The sequence below is a fragment of the Mastigoproctus giganteus genome, chromosome 13 (assembly GCF_048544385.1).
Source record: "Mastigoproctus giganteus isolate SK-2022 chromosome 13, ASM4854438v1, whole genome shotgun sequence".
NCBI lineage: Eukaryota > Metazoa > Arthropoda > Arachnida > Uropygi > Thelyphonidae > Mastigoproctus > Mastigoproctus giganteus.
This window is the reverse complement of record NC_143587.1, coordinates 174,833,108-174,850,306: the sequence shown is the minus strand read 5'-3', so window position 1 is coordinate 174,850,306 and position 17,199 is coordinate 174,833,108. Positions and strand designations below refer to the sequence as shown.

The window sequence follows — 17,199 nt, the reverse complement described above, 5'->3', positions numbered from 1 at the left end:
CAAATCATTATCTATTATCACTGTACTGTTTATGTGTTATTGTTTCGCTTTTACAGTTCTTTTGGTTGTTGTTTTCGAATTCTTAGCTTACATGCCAAGCGTTCCCATTTTTGGAACGTTTATTAATTAATGTGGCCCGATGTAAGAGCGAAATACCGTCAGGCATCACCCTTACAGGCAATCGACTCGCCCACTGCGCTGGCATTCGTGCCAGCGTAGCTCCACCCCGCAAAGAGGCCGTCTTTACAGCTCGCTTTGCGATCGCAGCTCGCACGTCGTCATTTGCAGCGTCTGTGGGCTACTTTTGCGGGGTGCCGAGGAAAGTTTGCTCGCAGTGTTTTTGTATGTTGGGGAATGTGCATTTTGGTTTAGGTGAGGTGTGATTACATACAACGTCAATAGGATTTAATTTCTGGGAATGTCATTCATATATGGATATAAATGCGAGGAAATATATACAGCTTTTACAAATTAAGGTAAGGAACTTTTCACTATACGTTATTACAAAAAAAAAAAAAAAATAATAATAATAAACCTAATTTGATCTTATGATTGTAGGAAGTGTGATTTTAATTAAGCGTATCTCCGCGTAGCATCGCATTTCTCTTGGTTTCTTAGGAACGTGTCTTATTCCGTGAGATTTGGTTATGCAAACCGTGTGAAGTAGTAACCAGTTGAGCTGAACAGTCGAAGAACATTCCAGTTGCTGTTATGGTATCGAGAAATTCTGAATAAATAAAGCGCTCTTGTTAATTTATAGTAGGTGCTTCAAAAGAAATTGAATGAAAATTCTGTGTGAAGTAGGGTTTACTTACAGTGCTTAGCATTTTAATCAATTTATACAAAGAAATTCTGTTATTAATTATTGAAGCATCCAAATTGTTCCCGTTGCTCAAAAAGCCTGAGAATTTCATGCCATATTTTACAACTTATGATTCCAAATCTGAAATAAAAGTCACACTGGATTTGTCTCAAGCTAAATGTAGACTGTCTAATTGTGGCCGTGCACTTACTCCCGTTTTGTTTAGCTACTATTGCCGTAGGTAATTGTAATTTCGGAACGGCTTTTAAGCCCTTGGAAAGTCCATTCGCGCGATCTGAGTGTTTCTCCAGTAACTAATTTTTTTTACCCTGCAAAACGGACAAACCGACCATAACAATAAACCCAATTTCCGTACATGATGCACCATGCAGTGGTTGCTACCAGTCTGTTAATAATCGACACTATGTAGTTAATATGAACCGTGCTGAGCCATGCTGTTTCGCAGAACTTGATTACGGGCTGGGCAGACAACTCGAAATCTGACAGACAAGCTATAGCAGCACACCACTGACCCATGGAGTTAGTTATCTCTGCGCTTATTCAAAACACCACAAACACAACATTCCTCAAGATATTTGAAGGTATAAAGTTACCCGCGATTCGCGATATATAATTGTCCAAGAAGTAAATGAAGGGTACCACACGCATGGCCTCATTTTCCAATGCCCCAGAGCAACCGAATTATGCAACAGACGAATGACGCGAAGTCATTTCCCAAACTTTGTTAGTGTAATGAGCGTCGAAGCGGCAACAATTCGGGGTGTTGACTATCGTATTAAAATATTTGCTGAGCCAAAAGACTTAAGGTATCTGAAGAAAGAGAGGAACTCTAGAAGGGAACTAAATTCGGGGCTGCTGTTAATTGGTAGTCTTTGCAAGTCAGAACTTTAATTTTAAACGATAATTTGAAAATAATTTTTATAATAGTATAACAGTTCTAATTAACCCAGGGGGCTCACATCTGGTGAGTATGGGCTTGGCACACCCAAGGTTCTGAACTGGATATCATCATTCTTCTCTTTCTTGGTGATTCCCTCTACTTAATCTCTCTCTCTCACTCACTCACTCGGGGTATTTCAGAAATTTTTTTTTTTTTTTTTTTTTTTTTTTGGCTAGTGCAGCATAAGCCTCACTTATGCTAGTGCAGCATAAGCCTCAGGCTACCTTGCACCATATGGCTAATAATAATATTAATAATTAAGGAGAGAGATTAATATTTAAAAAAAAAAGGCTATAAGTGAGAGCCTTGTCAATCATAAACCTTATACTTGTGAGATTCAATTCTACCTCTGCTTAAGCCTATCGTTAAGTGATTTGCCTGTATATCACTCCAAATTAAGTTTTCTGAGCCTCCTAACGTTGTCTGGATAGCATTGACAAATATTTTTGCATAGCTTCTATTGTGACATGCAGTGGTATGAATATCTGGATGGATGGAGATTACAGGGCCAGATGAGGACACACATGAAGATAAAGGGGATGTATGTGTTACAGAGAAAGGTGCACATTTACTGGTGTGATGTACTAATGCTAGTAATAAATAGGAGTTCATGTAAGTAAATTTTGAGTTGAAGTATTAAGTCATCAGATGCTGACATTACAGCTATAAGTGAAACACGCTGTCAATTTTGCAGCCTCCAATATTGAGGGTGTAAAATTTGAATATGGTGATTATAATGTGTATAGAAAGGACAGACAAGATAGGAGTGTGCACAGGGGGGAGGGGGGGGGGCGTTAAGAAGTATTGTAGACTCGAAAATATTACAAATAATAGACCCATGGAATACGGAGTGAAACATGCCATGACTCCGATGTTGAGGCTGCAGAATTTGAATATGGTGATTATGATCTGTACAGAAAGGACAGACAAGACAAGAGTGTGTTCGGGGGAATGATGCTTTTGGTTAAGAAGCATGTCAACTCAAAGATTACAATCAGCAGATCCATGTAATACTAAGTCAGTCTGGTGGGACATAAATACTCAGAAAACAAAATGAGTTTTTTACAGGTCAAATGACTGTGTTGAGTATAATGAACAGCTACACAGGCAAATAGTGGGCCAGCAAATTAGAATGGTTTATTGTGGGATTTTAACATTCTAAATAGTTGGAACTCGTGAGTTGATAGTTCACACAGTAGCAAAGCATTTTTCAAATTTGGTGGATGACTGATTTCTACACCAGTATGTTACAACAAGGGAAAACTGTGTTCTTTATCAGCAGTCATTTATCACATATTGAGAATTTTCAGTTAAGCAATCTTTAGGTGATAGGGATCATTGCGTGTTGATAAGAGCTTTATTTAGAGAAATAATTAGTCAAGGTTAAAGGAAAGGGATTTGGTTTTCAAAAAGGTGATTATAATGGGCTCCGAAGTTTTTTAAACTTCAGTGGGACCAACTAATATTGTTAAAAAAATATAAATGCCAAATGGAAAATGTTGAAAGATAATCTTAAAGGCCACTAAATATTTTCTACTGATTAAAAGGTATCGATCAAGATTTAGACCAAAATGGATGTCAGAAAGGGGATAAAAAATCATGGGATGATTATAAATTGTCAAGGGATGCAGTCTTACCATGAGTACAGTCTAGCGTGTAACCAAGTTATTGTTCTTCATAGTGTTAGGCAGTAAAGTAGATACAAAAAATGCATAGCTAAGAGTGTAAAGAAGAGCATTGAGGAATTTTTTGCATATCTTACCACAAGACAGTGATGAATCATATTGGCCAACTGGATATGAATGCTATGGCTGTTGGTGATCATTTACATATTGGTGATAAACTGAATGAATATTTTGTATCTGTATTTATACATGAAATTTATAGAGAAGAGATTAGCAGAAACTAATGGAATACTGATTGGAAGTTAAATGATTTTATAATAAGAGAAAATAAAGTTGTAGAGAAGTTGTTAAAGCTGAAATTTAAAGCACATGTGCAAGAGAGGATGCAAAAGAGGCAGCCAACACCTTATCAAGTCCACAATTATGTGAGCATCTGTAGATTCAGGGGATGTACCAGATGTGCAAGTGTAAGCCCCTGTTTGCTAGGGTAGTACAAAAAGTGAACTGGGCAACGATAGACCTATAAGTTGAATCTTTGTGCCAGAGAAAATAATGGAATCATTATTTAAGGAAGTAAGGCAAGATCATCTTGATAGGAGTGGAGTCCCAATACAATCACAATATGGGTTTGCCGACCGGGCTAGCCGGGTGGGTAAAGTGCCTGCCTGGCAACCCAAAGGTCGCGGGTTCGATTCCCGCCTCGGGCTTGGATCAAAGTACTGCAAAAACCTTGGGAGGTGCATTATGGCCACAGAAGCCAATGCGCCAACAACTACAAAAAAAAAAAAAAAAAAAAACATGGGTTTGTTTTTAAGGGGAGATTGTGCTTCACACACTAAGAAGCTTTCACAAAGGAATTGGATGTAAAGAAGTTTGATGTCATCTATGTAGAGTTCAGTAAAGCCTTTGATAATACAATTGTTTGAATTGGAGTAATGTGGCATTAGTGCTACAGATAAAGGAAATTGCTACTGTGGAAAACGGTTAAGGGCAAGTTGCTGCTATGGAAGGGATAAAGGTATGGTTGAGCAGGCAAAGACAGTGCTAAGCAATGGACATTGCTCTTCAGAGACTAAGGTTATTAATGGAGTCCCCCAGGGTTCAGTTTTTGGCCCATTGTTGTTTTCTATATTTATTAATGATATTGAAGAAGATATATCAGACTTGATGTCCAGTTTTGCAGATGATACCAAAATTGGCAGGATTGTTAATGACGGAAATGGTGGTATGTTGTTGCTTTTTATAGATTTCCTTTAATGAAAATGACTTTAATGACTTCAATTGTATAAAACCAACTACAAGCTGGAGTCAATTGTAAAATTCACTCCATGACTCAATTTTTAAATTTTGCAGATTGGGCACAGATCAGGAAGTTAATTATGGGTGCAAATTAGTTAAAGTATTAATCAGGCAATTATTCTGAGCAAGAGGAAGCATCCCTTCAGCATTGAGCATACTCAAACCATTCAAGGCTTTATACACCTCAATCAGATCAGCCCGCAGGTACCTAGTTTCCAGACACTAATTTGCAAAAATTAAGCTTTCCTTCGTAAAAGCAAACTTTGTTCCTTTCACTAATCTTGTTCCCCTTCTCTGAACTCGTTCTACGTCCTTCTTAAAATTAGGCCTCAAGACCTGTATACAGTACTCAAAGTGTGAACTGACCATTGTCTTATACAAGGGGATAATCACTTCCTTATCCCTTTTAGAAACATTTCTGTATATCATTGACAACACACCATGATCTACTCCAGCCGACCATCTGCACTGCTCAGAAAACTTCATATCTGCCTTCACAATTACCCCAGGTCCTTTTAACTCTCTACCACTGTCAGTCTAGTACCACACAGTTGATACATTACTCTGGGGTTACTGCTTCCCACATGCACTACTTTACATTTGTCAATGTTAAACTTTAGTTGCCACCTCTCAGCCCATCTGTTCAACTTTTATAGATCCTGTTGCTGCAGCAACCCTTGACCTTTGTATTGTCTGCAAACTTGGATATACCATCGTCAATATCATTGATGAATACAGAAAACAACAATGTACCCAGCACTGAACCCTTGGACTCCACTACTAACATTAGTCCATGAAGAGCAGTGTCCATTGATTACTACCCTGTCTTGTCCCACTGAACCATCCCTTTATCTATGGCAGCAATTTTCCTCCAATGCCACACTGCTCCAATTTGTACAGCGGTCTTCCATGTGCAACAGGATCAAAAGCCTTTCTAAGATCCAAATTATTTTTGTGTCCAGTTCCTTTGTGACTACATCATAGTATCCAATCAGATTGGTCAGAGCAGACTTCTCCTTAACAAACCCATGCTGTGTCCGAGCAATAACTGAAGTCTTGTCTAGATGATCCTGCAATGCTTCTTTAACCAATGATCCCATTAATTTCCCTGGAACAGCAGTTAAACCAGAAAGTCTCTAATTACCTGTCTCCCTTTGATTCTACTTTGTGGATTGGGGTCACAGTTGCACGTCTCCAGTCCATGGGTACCTCCTCTGAGTCCAAGGAAGCTCTCGTAATTATGGCTAAAGGTTTGCTTACTTCCTTTGCTGCCTCCTTAATATCACTGGATAGAGTTTAATACAACTCTGGCATTCCCCTCCATGAATAACTCCTCATGTGTGAATGTAGATGCAAAATATTCATTTAGTTTGTTAGCTACCTGAGCAAGATCATCAACAGTTGAACCATCGATATCAAGTGGACCAATCCGATTCATCTCCTTCCTTCTAAAGTTTTTATATGTAAAGAATTCTTTGCTGTTTTTCTTTGCATCCTTTGTCAAAGATTTCTCGTAATGTGCCTTTGCCTGCCTAACCACCTTTGTGATATAGTTAGTATTTAGTATTAGTAATGGGCACATGGTGCAAGAAAGCCTATGGCTTATGCTGCACCAGCCAAAAAAAAAAACCCGAATAAAACAATGATATAAAAAAAAAATAATAATTAATAAAAGAAAATGAAATTAAACCTATCATCCTATGCGCTTCCCTGACTCGAAGGTACTATCCACATGACCTTTGAATTTCCCCAAACTGTCAGCCTCTACCACCCATGTAGGCAACTTATTCCAGTAATTTATAACTCACTGGCTAAAATAAAACTTCCTGCAGTGCAATCTACACATCCCCCCCCCCCCCGTAACTTGAATTTATGTCCCCTAGATCTAGCATCATTTATAATCTTGAAAATTTCATCCTCAATCAATCAAAACACTTCAATCAAATCTCCTCTAAGGTGTCTAGTTTCCAAACTCTGCAACCCACATATTCGAAGTCTTTCTTTATAAGGACGCCCTTTTGCCGATCTCACCGAGCTAGTAGTAGTAGCAGTGGCATGTGATGCAAGAAAGCAAATGTATGAGCTTATGCAGCATCAGCCAAAAAAAAAAAAAAAAAAAAAATCACACCATTCCCTCCAAATGCCTGTCCAGTTCCTCCTTAAATTTATTCAACCTATCAACTTCCACAACGACAGCCTATCAACTTCCATAACGATCCTCTCTTGGTAAGAGGATTCCTTCATTCCCCTCACCAATCTTGTTGCCTTTCTCTGTACATGCTCAAGTAAATCTACATCCTTCCTAAAATGAGGCCTCCAGACCTGTACGCAGTACTCAAGGCGTGGCCTGACCATTGCCTTATACAGAGCGATAATCACCTCCTTTTCCCTGCTAGCAAAATTCCTATATATCATTGACAAAACCCCATGACCTGCCCTTGCAGCCTGTCTACATTGCTCAGAGAACTTCATATCTGACTGCACAATTACTCCCAGGTCTTTCATTTTCTACCACCTTAAGTGTAGCACCACACAGTTGGTACGTTTCTCTGGAGTTACTTCTACCCATATGCAGTACTTTGCATTTGTCAAGGTTAAACTTCAGTTGCCATTTCTTAGCCCATCTGCCCAAATTATCTAGATCCTGTTGCAGTAGCACACTGCCATTACTATCATTAACAACCCTGCCAACCTTTGTATCATCTGCAAACTTTGACATTAAGCCTGATATACCTTCATCAATATCATTGATAAATATACAAAACAACAGTGGACCTAACACCGAACCCTGTGGGACTCCACTAATAACATTAGTCCAAGAAGAGCAGCACCCATTGATTACCACCCTCTGTCTTCTCCCACTTTTATCCATTGTAGCAACTTACCCTTAATACCATTCTGCTCCAATTTGTACAATAGTCTGCCATGCGCAACAGTGTCAAAAGCTTTCCTGAAATCCAAATATATGATATCAAAATTATTTTTTGCATCCAGTTCCTTTGTAACCACATCATAACCTATCAAATTTGTCAGACAAGACTTTCCCTTAACAAACCCATGCTGTGTCTGAATTACCCGTCTTTGCGCCGACCGGGCTAGCCGGGTGGGTAAAGTGCCTGCCTAGCAACCCAAAGGTTGCGTGTTCGAATCCCGCCTCGGGCTTGGATCAAAGTACTGCAAAAACCTTGGTAGGTACATTATGGCCACAGAAGCCGATGTGGCAGCAACTACCAAGAAAAAAAAAAAAAAAAAAAAAACCTGTCTTTTGCACCCTTTCAAGAAGCTTCATGTCTTTCTTTAGGTGTGATCTCCATACTTGAACACAGTATTCCAAGTTGGTCTAACAAAAGCCTTATATAATGGGATTATCACATCCCTATCTCTACTTGCAAAAGTTTGATAGATCATCGATAGGACACCATGGGCCTTCCTTGCAACCTGTTTACAATGCTCTAAGAATTTCAATTTAATGTCTGACCGTATCGTAAAACCCAAGTCCCTTTCCTCCAGTACTGGGTTTAGTTGATCTAGTGACCAAGTGAATAAATTATTTTGGGATTACTGTTTCCCAGGCGTAATACCTTACACTTTGTTGGATTAAAGCATAGCTGCCATTTTTCTGACCATTCCTGAAGTCTATCTAGGTTTCTCTGAAGAAGCTCAGCTTGACAGTGATCGTTAACTAGTCTACCAATTTTAACATCATCTGCAAATTTAGACATCACGCCCTCTATCCCTTCATCGATGTTGTTTATGAAAATTAAAAACAACGGTGGTCCTAATTCTGATCCTTGGGGAATCCCACTTCTTACATCAACCCAATCTGAGGAATAGCCATTGATCACAACCCTCTGCCTCCTGCCGTGAAGCCATCCTGCTATCCATCTAAGGATTTTCCCAGTGATTCCAACCTGTTCCAGCTAATAAAGCAACTGCTCATTTGGGACTGAGTCAAAAGCTTTGCTGAAATCTAAATAAACAATGTTGGAATTATTCCCTAAATCCAGCTCGTGAGTGACCCTTTCAAAATAGCCAACCAGGTTTGTTAAACATGATTTTCCCTTTACAAAACCATGCTGAGTATCCTTGAGAATTTCAATTTGATCCAAATGATCCTGAACTCCACTCTTGAACATTGCCTCCATGATTTTCCCTACCACTGAAGTCAGACTGACAGGTCGATAATTTCCCACTTCACTCTTAGAGCCACCCTTATGTAAGGGAGATACATTGGCATTTTTCCAATCCAAGGGAATCTCCCCAGAGTCTAGTGATGCTTGCATAATTAGCCTCAATGGTTCAATGCACTCACTTGCCACCTCCCTTAAGATTATAGGGTATATTCCATCAACTCCAGGAGCCTTACTGGCTTGTAGGCTCGAAAGTTTTTTTCATTAAATAATCTTGCGAAATTTCAATATCATTAATTACATATTTTTTAACTTCGCTCCCACAATTTCCCATTGTCACAAAAGGCTTTTCATTTGTAAATATCGATGCAAAATAACTGTTGAGTTCATCTGCAACGGCAGCTGGTGTATTTATTACTATCCCCTTTCCCTTACGTAAAGGTCTGATCTGGTTTGTCCTGCTCTTATATATGTATTTATATATGTGAAGAATTCTTTATCCCCCCTCTTTGCTCTCTTTGCTAGTGCTTTCTCATAAACTGCCTTTGCCTGTCGAACCTTTTCTGTGGCTCTATTACAGATCATCTTGTAGCTGTTATAGGCTTCAGTACTTTTTATTGCTCTGTAACCTTTCCATGCCACCTTTTTCTGGTCAAGTAATGTGGCAACTTCACTGTTCATCCAACTTGGAACCCTCCTCGTGGAGTATTTTTTTAATGGTAAATATGCATTCAAGGCATCTGTTTTTATTGTTTTAAAAGCATACCACAGTTCAAATGTATTCATTCTCTGTGATATCTACTCAGTTAATAGAGGCCATGTAGTACCTTAAGGAATCGTAATTTCCTTTGCTGAAATTAAAACCCATTACTTTGCCTTTTACTACTGCTACCTCTCTCATCATCTTCCACCGTAGAACTCCATGATTACTTCCTGCTACTGTTTCCTCTACTGTCAGCTCTGTTATGTCATGTGATCCATGAGTGATGATGAGGTCTAGGATATTCTTTTCTCTAGTACTTTCCCTGATATGTTGATACAAATAAGTCATCTAGTTGATTTTAAAATTTTGTCCTTCGTGTCGAGTTTCCTTCCCATTTTCTCCAATCAATTAGAAGAAATCCACAAGGCTTTTAACATATAATCCCTCCAATCGTGTCTGGGCAGAATTGCAGACACAGACATTGTGGCCTAGCTCATGGCATTTCCTGAGCATGGTCCTGTATTTTTCAAACAAATCGTCAGATCCTGCACGTTTAATGTCATAAGTCCCCACATGAATAATAATATTCTCTTTATCCCCCTTAAAATCTGATAATGTGTTGGTGACATCATTAATAGTTGTTCCTGGCAGACATACCCTTCCGTGTGAGCTATTTCCGTGTGTGTTTAAGTCAGATCTTGTAATTACCATTATAAAATTAGCTAAATATCAATGAAAATTAACTTTAAAAAATTACATCTATGATATTATAGAAATCAAACAGTTACAGGAAAACCTATACCAAAATAATCCAACAATATCTAAATAAATCAAATATTTAAAAGTACTAATCAACAGTAATCCAATCTACTTAACTGAGGAGCCCTGGCGAAGCACGTCTGCTCACCTCGAATGCCAACACTCACAGTTACAGACCAGTTTATATCTATCATAGGCTTCTGTGTCACATGTTAATTTGCATGTAACCCATGTATTTTTCTTCTCTGCCACATGTCTAATTAGTTCATCTGACATCCATTTAGGTCTAAATCTTGAACAATATTTCTTAGTTGGTATGAAAAACCTAGTAGTTTCCAAGATGAACTCTTTGAATGCTTCCAATTTTGAATTTTCTGTTAGTAACATCATCATTTTGTTCCACCATATAGAATTTAAATACTGTCTCAGAGCACCTTAGTCACCTTTACAAATGCAAAAATCCTTCGCTTTACACCTGATGGTAGTTACCTATTTGAGTAAATCCCACTTCAACACACTGTGATCACTGCCACCAAGTGGTTCCTTTATCTGCAGATTCTTAATGCCTAAAGAATCACTACTGATAACCAGATCAAGAGAAGAGTATTACTCCCTCTAGTTGCCTCCCGAACATGCTGTTGTAAAAAAACAATCGTCCAATAAATCCACAAAAGCCTTGCTAGTGTGTGTGAATGACCAACCCACAAATTCCAGTCAATGTCGGCGCCTCCGTAGCCAGGTGGGCAGGAGCAGCAGTGTGTAGTACACGCTTCTTGATTAGACCGAGGTTCAAGCCCGTGACCACCAAATACGGAGGATGCGGAAAGATCAGGGAATGACCACCGCATATCCTCGGAGCAATATGGCCTTAGTTGCTAATGCTCCTAAAAACCGAACAAACAACAACAACCAGTCAATGTCGGGGGAAATTAAAATCACCCATTATAAGGTACTGATATACTGGCCCACTCTATTTCTCTGCACAATTGCTCATTATACTCATCAGATTCATTAGGCCTATAACATACACTTACTCTCATTTTTCATTTCCCAGTGCTTATGTCACACCAAACAGACTGAACATTGCATTGTCCACCAACTTCAATTGGATGCACTTCCTTAGATTTTGTTTCTTGACTAACAGCATAACCCCTCCTCCTTCCTGTCCTGTCTATCCTTTCTGTACACATTGTACTCCCCAAATTCTGTACTGCTTGTGTCTCTGTGATACTGGGTCGGAAAACTGCTAGTTGGGGGGGATACAAGGACTAATAGATTAACAGTAGCCACTGGCAGAGGTGGAAGTGATTCTTGCACTGCTTCTATTCAAATGAGCAGAAGTCTGAAAAACAAAATGCAGGATATTTCAGAGACTGCTGGTAGTCATTGCGTTACAAGTAAACACATGGGTTGTGTTAGGGTAGCTAAGAATAGAAACAGGTGCATGTATACCTGCGTGTACACCAATGCTAGGAGTTTGGTAAATAAATTTGATGAATTTGAGGTATTGCTCAAAACATCAAAGGCAGATATTGTTGGGATATCAGAGACGTGGTGTCACACAGATATAAGTAATACGGAACTGGAATTTGGGGAATACAATGTATATAGAAAGGATAGACAGGACAGGAGGGGAGGAGGGGTTATGCTATTAATTAAGAAACACATAAAGTCAAAGGAAGTGAAGCCAGTTGACATCGATGGACAGGGCAGTGTCGAGTCAGTTTGGTGTGACATAAGCGTAGGGAAATCAAAATTGAGAGTAGGAGTGTGCTATAGGCCTAATGACTCTGATGAGTATAATAAGATACTGTACAGGGAAATAGAATGGGCCAGTAAATCAGAGAGTCTTATAATGGGGGATTTTAATTTCCCAGATATTGACTGGAATTTGTGGGTTGGTCACTCGCACACTAGCAAGGCTTTTGTGGATTTATTGGATGATTGTTTTCTACATCAGCATGTTCGTGAGGCAACAAGAGGGAGCAATACTCTTGATCTGATTATCAGTAGTGATTCTTCATGCATTAAGAACCTGCAGATAAATGAACCACTAGGTGGCAGTGATCACAGTGTGTTGAAGTGGGATTTACTCAAGGAGGTAACTACCATCAGAGGTAAAGGGAAGGGTTTTTGTTTTCGTAAAGGCGACTACGATGGTCTGAGACAGTATTTAAATTCTATACAGTGGGACCAACTGATGATGTTACCAACAGCAAACTCAAAATGGGAAGCATTCAAGGAACTAATCTTGGTGGCTACCAGGCTTTACATACCAACTAAGAAATATTGTTCAAGGTTTAGGCCTAAATGGTTGTCAGATGGACTAATGAGACATGTGGCAGAGAAGAAAAATGCATGGGATACATACAAATTAATGGGTGACATGGAAGCCTATGATAGATATAAGTTGGTCTGTAACCAAGTCACAAAGGAGATTAGGCAGGCAAAGGCAGACTACGAAAAATCCTTGGCAAAGGATGCAAAGAAAAACAGAAAGGAGTTCTTTACATACTTGAACTCGAGAAGGAAAGGGATGAATCAGATTGGTCCAGGAAAGGGATGAATCAGATTGGTCCACTGGATATTGATGGTTCAACAGTTGAGGATCCTGCTCAGGTGGCTAACAATCTAAACGAGTATTTTGCATCTACATTCACGCATGAGGAGTTATTCAGGAAGGAGAATGATGTAGGTAAAGTAAACATTGTCAGTGAGCTGGATGATTTTGTAATAACTGAGAGGAAAGTGGAGGAGAGATTGTTGAGGATAAACATAAAAAAGGCACCTGGGGTGGATGGGATCTATCCAGTTATATTAAAGGAGGCAGCAAAGGAAGTATGCAAACCCCTAGCCATAATTATGAGAGCTTCTTTGGACTCAGGGGAGGTACCCATAGACTGGAGATGTGCAAATGTAACCCCAATTCACAAAGGAGGATCAAAGGCTGACACAAGTAATTATAGACCTGTTAGTTTAACTTCTGTTCCAGGTAAATTAATGGAGGCACTGGTTAAAGAAGCACTGCAGGATCATCTAGACAAGAATTCAGTTATAGCTCAGACGCAGCATGGTTTTGTTAAGGGCAGGTCTTGCCTGACCAGTTTGATTGGATACTATGATGTAGTCACAAAAGAACTGAATGCAGGGAATAACTTTGATATTATATATTTGGATCTTAGAAAGGCTTTTGATACTGTTGCACATGGAAGACTGCTGCACAAATTGGAGCAGTGTGGCATTGGAGGCAAATTGCTGCTATGGATAAGGGGATGGTTGAGTGGCAGAAGACAGAGAGTGGTAATCAATGGACACTGCTCAACGTGGACTAATGTTATTAGTGGAGTTCCTCAAGGTTCAGTGTTGGGTCCATTGTTGTTTTCGGTGTTTATGAATGATATTGATGATGGGATATCAAGTTTAATGTCTAAGTTTGCAGATGATACAAAGGTTGGCAGGGTCGTTAAGGACACTACTGACGCTCATCATCATCATCATCAGCCATTTTCAATCCACTGCAGGATGAAGGCCTCTCCAGCAACTTTCCAGTTCCTTCTGTTTTGAGCACTGGACATCCATTTACTACCCACAAACTCATGAATTTCATCTATCCATCTCCGCCTTTGTGTTCCAGGTTTTCTTCTAGCTCCTCTTGGATACCATTCTGTTATTTTCTTAGTCCATCTGTCATGTCTTCGAGCTATGTGTCCTGCCCAAGACCATTTTAGTTCTTTAGTTTTGATAAGAATGTCCTTTACTTGAGTTTGTTGCCTAATCCATGTGTTTCTCTTCTTATCTAACAGTCTGATTCCCAATATGATTCGTTCCATTCTTCGCTGTGTAGTTCTCAGCTTCTCTTCCATTCTTTTGGTGAGTGCCCAAGTTTCACTTCCATAAGTCATGGTGGGGAGTATACATTGGTTCATTATTTTACGTTTCAGACAAACTGGAATATTGCTCTTCAGTATGTGACTATATTTCCTGAATGCTATCCATCCAAAATTTATTCTTCTCTTGACTTCCATCCATTTATCATTATTACAGCTAATAACTTGTCCCAGATAAGTATATGACTCCACCTTTTCAATTACTGCTCCTTCAATCATTATTTCCCTTTCTGTGGCATACTTGTTCATCATTACTTTTGTTTTAGCCATATTCATCTTTAGTCCAAAATCCTTACTAGCTGTGCATAACTGATTAAGATTTTCCTCTAATTCTTTGGGATCGTGGCTTATGACCACAATGTCATCTGCAAATCGTAAATGGTTTAGGTACTCTCCGTTCACATTGACTCCTTTCTGCGACCAGTCTAATCTTCTGAAAGCTTCCTCAAGGGCAGCAGTAAACAGCTTTGGAGATATTGTGTCTCCTTGTCGAACTCCTTTCTCAATTTTAAATTTCCTACTGTCTTTGTCTAGTCTAATAAAGGATGTGGCACTCTCGTATATTTTCTTCTAAATCATAATATATGGGGTATCAATGGCTTGTCTTTCCAGTGCCCGAAACATTGCCTTATGCTGTATGGAGTCAAATGCCTTTTCATAATCCACAAATGCCAGGTATAATGGTGTTTTATATTCATTTGCTTTCTCCATTAGCTGTGATATTACATGAAGGTGATCCATAGTTGAGAATCCTGTCCTAAAGCCAGCTTGCTCTTTCGGTTGATTCTCATCAAGTATTCTTTCTAATCGGTTGGTAATGACCCTTGTGAACAACTTGTAGATGTGGGATAACAAGCTAATTGGTCTATAATTTCCAATTTCTGATTTATCTCCTTTCTTATGCAGCAAAACTATGATTGCATTATTCCAATGCTTAGGCACCACACCTTTTCTAATGCACTTTGTGAAGAGCCTTGCCAGTTTTTGTGTTATGTCTCTTCCTCCCAATTTTAACAACTCAACAGTAACTTCATCTTCCCCCGGGGCTTTCTGATTCTTCATTTTCTTCAATGCATGTTCTACCTCATCAGGAAGAATATTGGGTATGTCGTATGTGTTGCTACTTTGCAATCCATCTTCCCCACTGCTGGCATCATTCCCCTGCTCCTTGTATAATTCTCTATAGTAGTCTTCTGCTATTTGAATTATGCCTTCTCTGCTGTTTATAAGTACACCATCGCTATTCTTCAGTTTCAGTATCATTTGTCTTTCTGTATTACTGCTCATGGCTGCTGATTTAAATCCTTTGTTTTCCCTTAATGCTTGTTCTACTTTTCTTGTGTTAAATCTTCTTATGTCTTCTCTGAGTCTCTTTCTAATGGCTTTGCATAACTCAGTATACTCAATTTTCTCCCTGTCAGTGTTTTTCTTGCTTTTCATTTGTCGTCTTCGGTTCATCATAACAAGTGTTTCTTGACTAATTTTTTCTTCTTTGGATTTCTTTTTCCCTATAGGTTTCTTTGGCTTTATCACTTTCAAAAAGTTGTAATATTCCTCGTCGATATCTTGGTCCTCAGCAGTCTGCAGAAGCTCATACTTGTTCTTAAGTTCCAGTACATACTGCTTTTTCTCCTCTTCTGTTATCTCAAAGACCTTTGTATTATTTACTCGAGTCAGTTTTTTCCTTTCCTTTCCTACATCTATATCAAGTGTTCATCTTACCATTCTGTGATCACTTCCAACATTTACCTTATTCAGGACGGTAACATCATTCACAATATATCTTCTGTTAGTGAGGATGAAGTCGATTTCATTAGTAGTTAATCCATTTGGACTCTTCCATGTCCACTTTCTGTTCACCCTTTTCTTGAAAAAAGTGTTCATTACTGACAGTCCTTGAGATTCTGCAAATTCCACAAGTCTTTCACCTCTTTCATTTCTTTCACCAATTCCAAAATTTCCTATAGTTCCCTTTTCTGCACTGTTTTGTCTTTTTCCAACCTTAGCATTGAAGTCTCCCATAATAATAGTGTGGTGGGTTTTCTGCTCATCTAGAAGATTCTCAATTTCGGTGTACATTTCTTCAACCTCCTCATCATCATGGCTCGATGTTGGTGCATAAATCATTATAATCTTTAGCTTGTATCTCTTAGAAATGTTGAGTATTAGTCTTGACACTCTTGGTGATGTACTTTTGAATTCCAAAATGTTGTTTTTAAAATCTTTATGGACCAGAAACCCAACTCCACCTTCACTCCTTTCACTGTTACCATTGGTGTACAGCAGATTTCCATTTGATAAACTTATAAGTGATTCATTTCTTCTTCTTGTTTCAGCCAAACCGATGATATTCCAATTCACATTTTCTAATTCCTTTTCCAGCTCTAATATCCTGTCTTCACCGATGAGTGTTCTTACATTATAACAGGCCAAGTTCAGTTTCCGTGCATGGCAGCCTGGTCGTACCCAGAGATTCTTAGCACCCTCTGCTTCCACTCTAATCCTCTCGCTGCCGTAAGAGGGAGAGTGAAAGCTGCTGGGGACTGAGGGCCATTTGTTTCGTCCTGCTTTCATATTGCTGGAGGGATGCTATTGACGCTATGCTGCTGCAACAGGATCTGGAAAGGTTGAACAGATGGGCTGAGAGGTGGCAAATGAAGTTTAACATTGACAAATGTAAAGTACTACATATGGGTAACAGTAACCCCAGAGCAATGTATCAACTCTGCGGTACTACACTGACAGTGGTGGAGAATGAAAAGAATCTGGGGGTAATTGTGCAGGCAGATATGAAGTTCTCTGAGCAGTGCAGACGAGCTGCAAGAGTAGCTCATGGTGTCTTGTCAATGATATACAGGAATTTTTCTAGCAGGGATAAGGAGGTGATTATTCCCTTGTATAAGGCAATGGTTAGGCCACATCTTGAGTACTGTATACAGGTCTGGAGGCCTCATTTCAAGAAGGATGTAGAGCTGCTGGAACGGGTACAGAGAAGGGCAACAAGATTAGTAAATGGAACAAAGGGTTTCTCTT

At 39.2% G+C, this 17,199-nt stretch overlaps 1 protein-coding gene across 1 annotated transcript in view; it reads left to right on the top strand.

The window, feature by feature from the left end:
- The first annotated feature begins 282 nt into the window (after window positions 1-282).
- LOC150076622 (fibroblast growth factor receptor 1-like) overlaps window positions 283-17,199 on the top strand; it is a 457,312-nt gene continuing 440,395 nt past the window's right edge. Inside the window, exon 1 of the mRNA XM_090387392.1 lies at window positions 283-476. The gene's annotated coding sequence lies outside the window, so the exon portion shown is untranslated. The remainder of the gene's footprint in view (window positions 477-17,199) is intronic.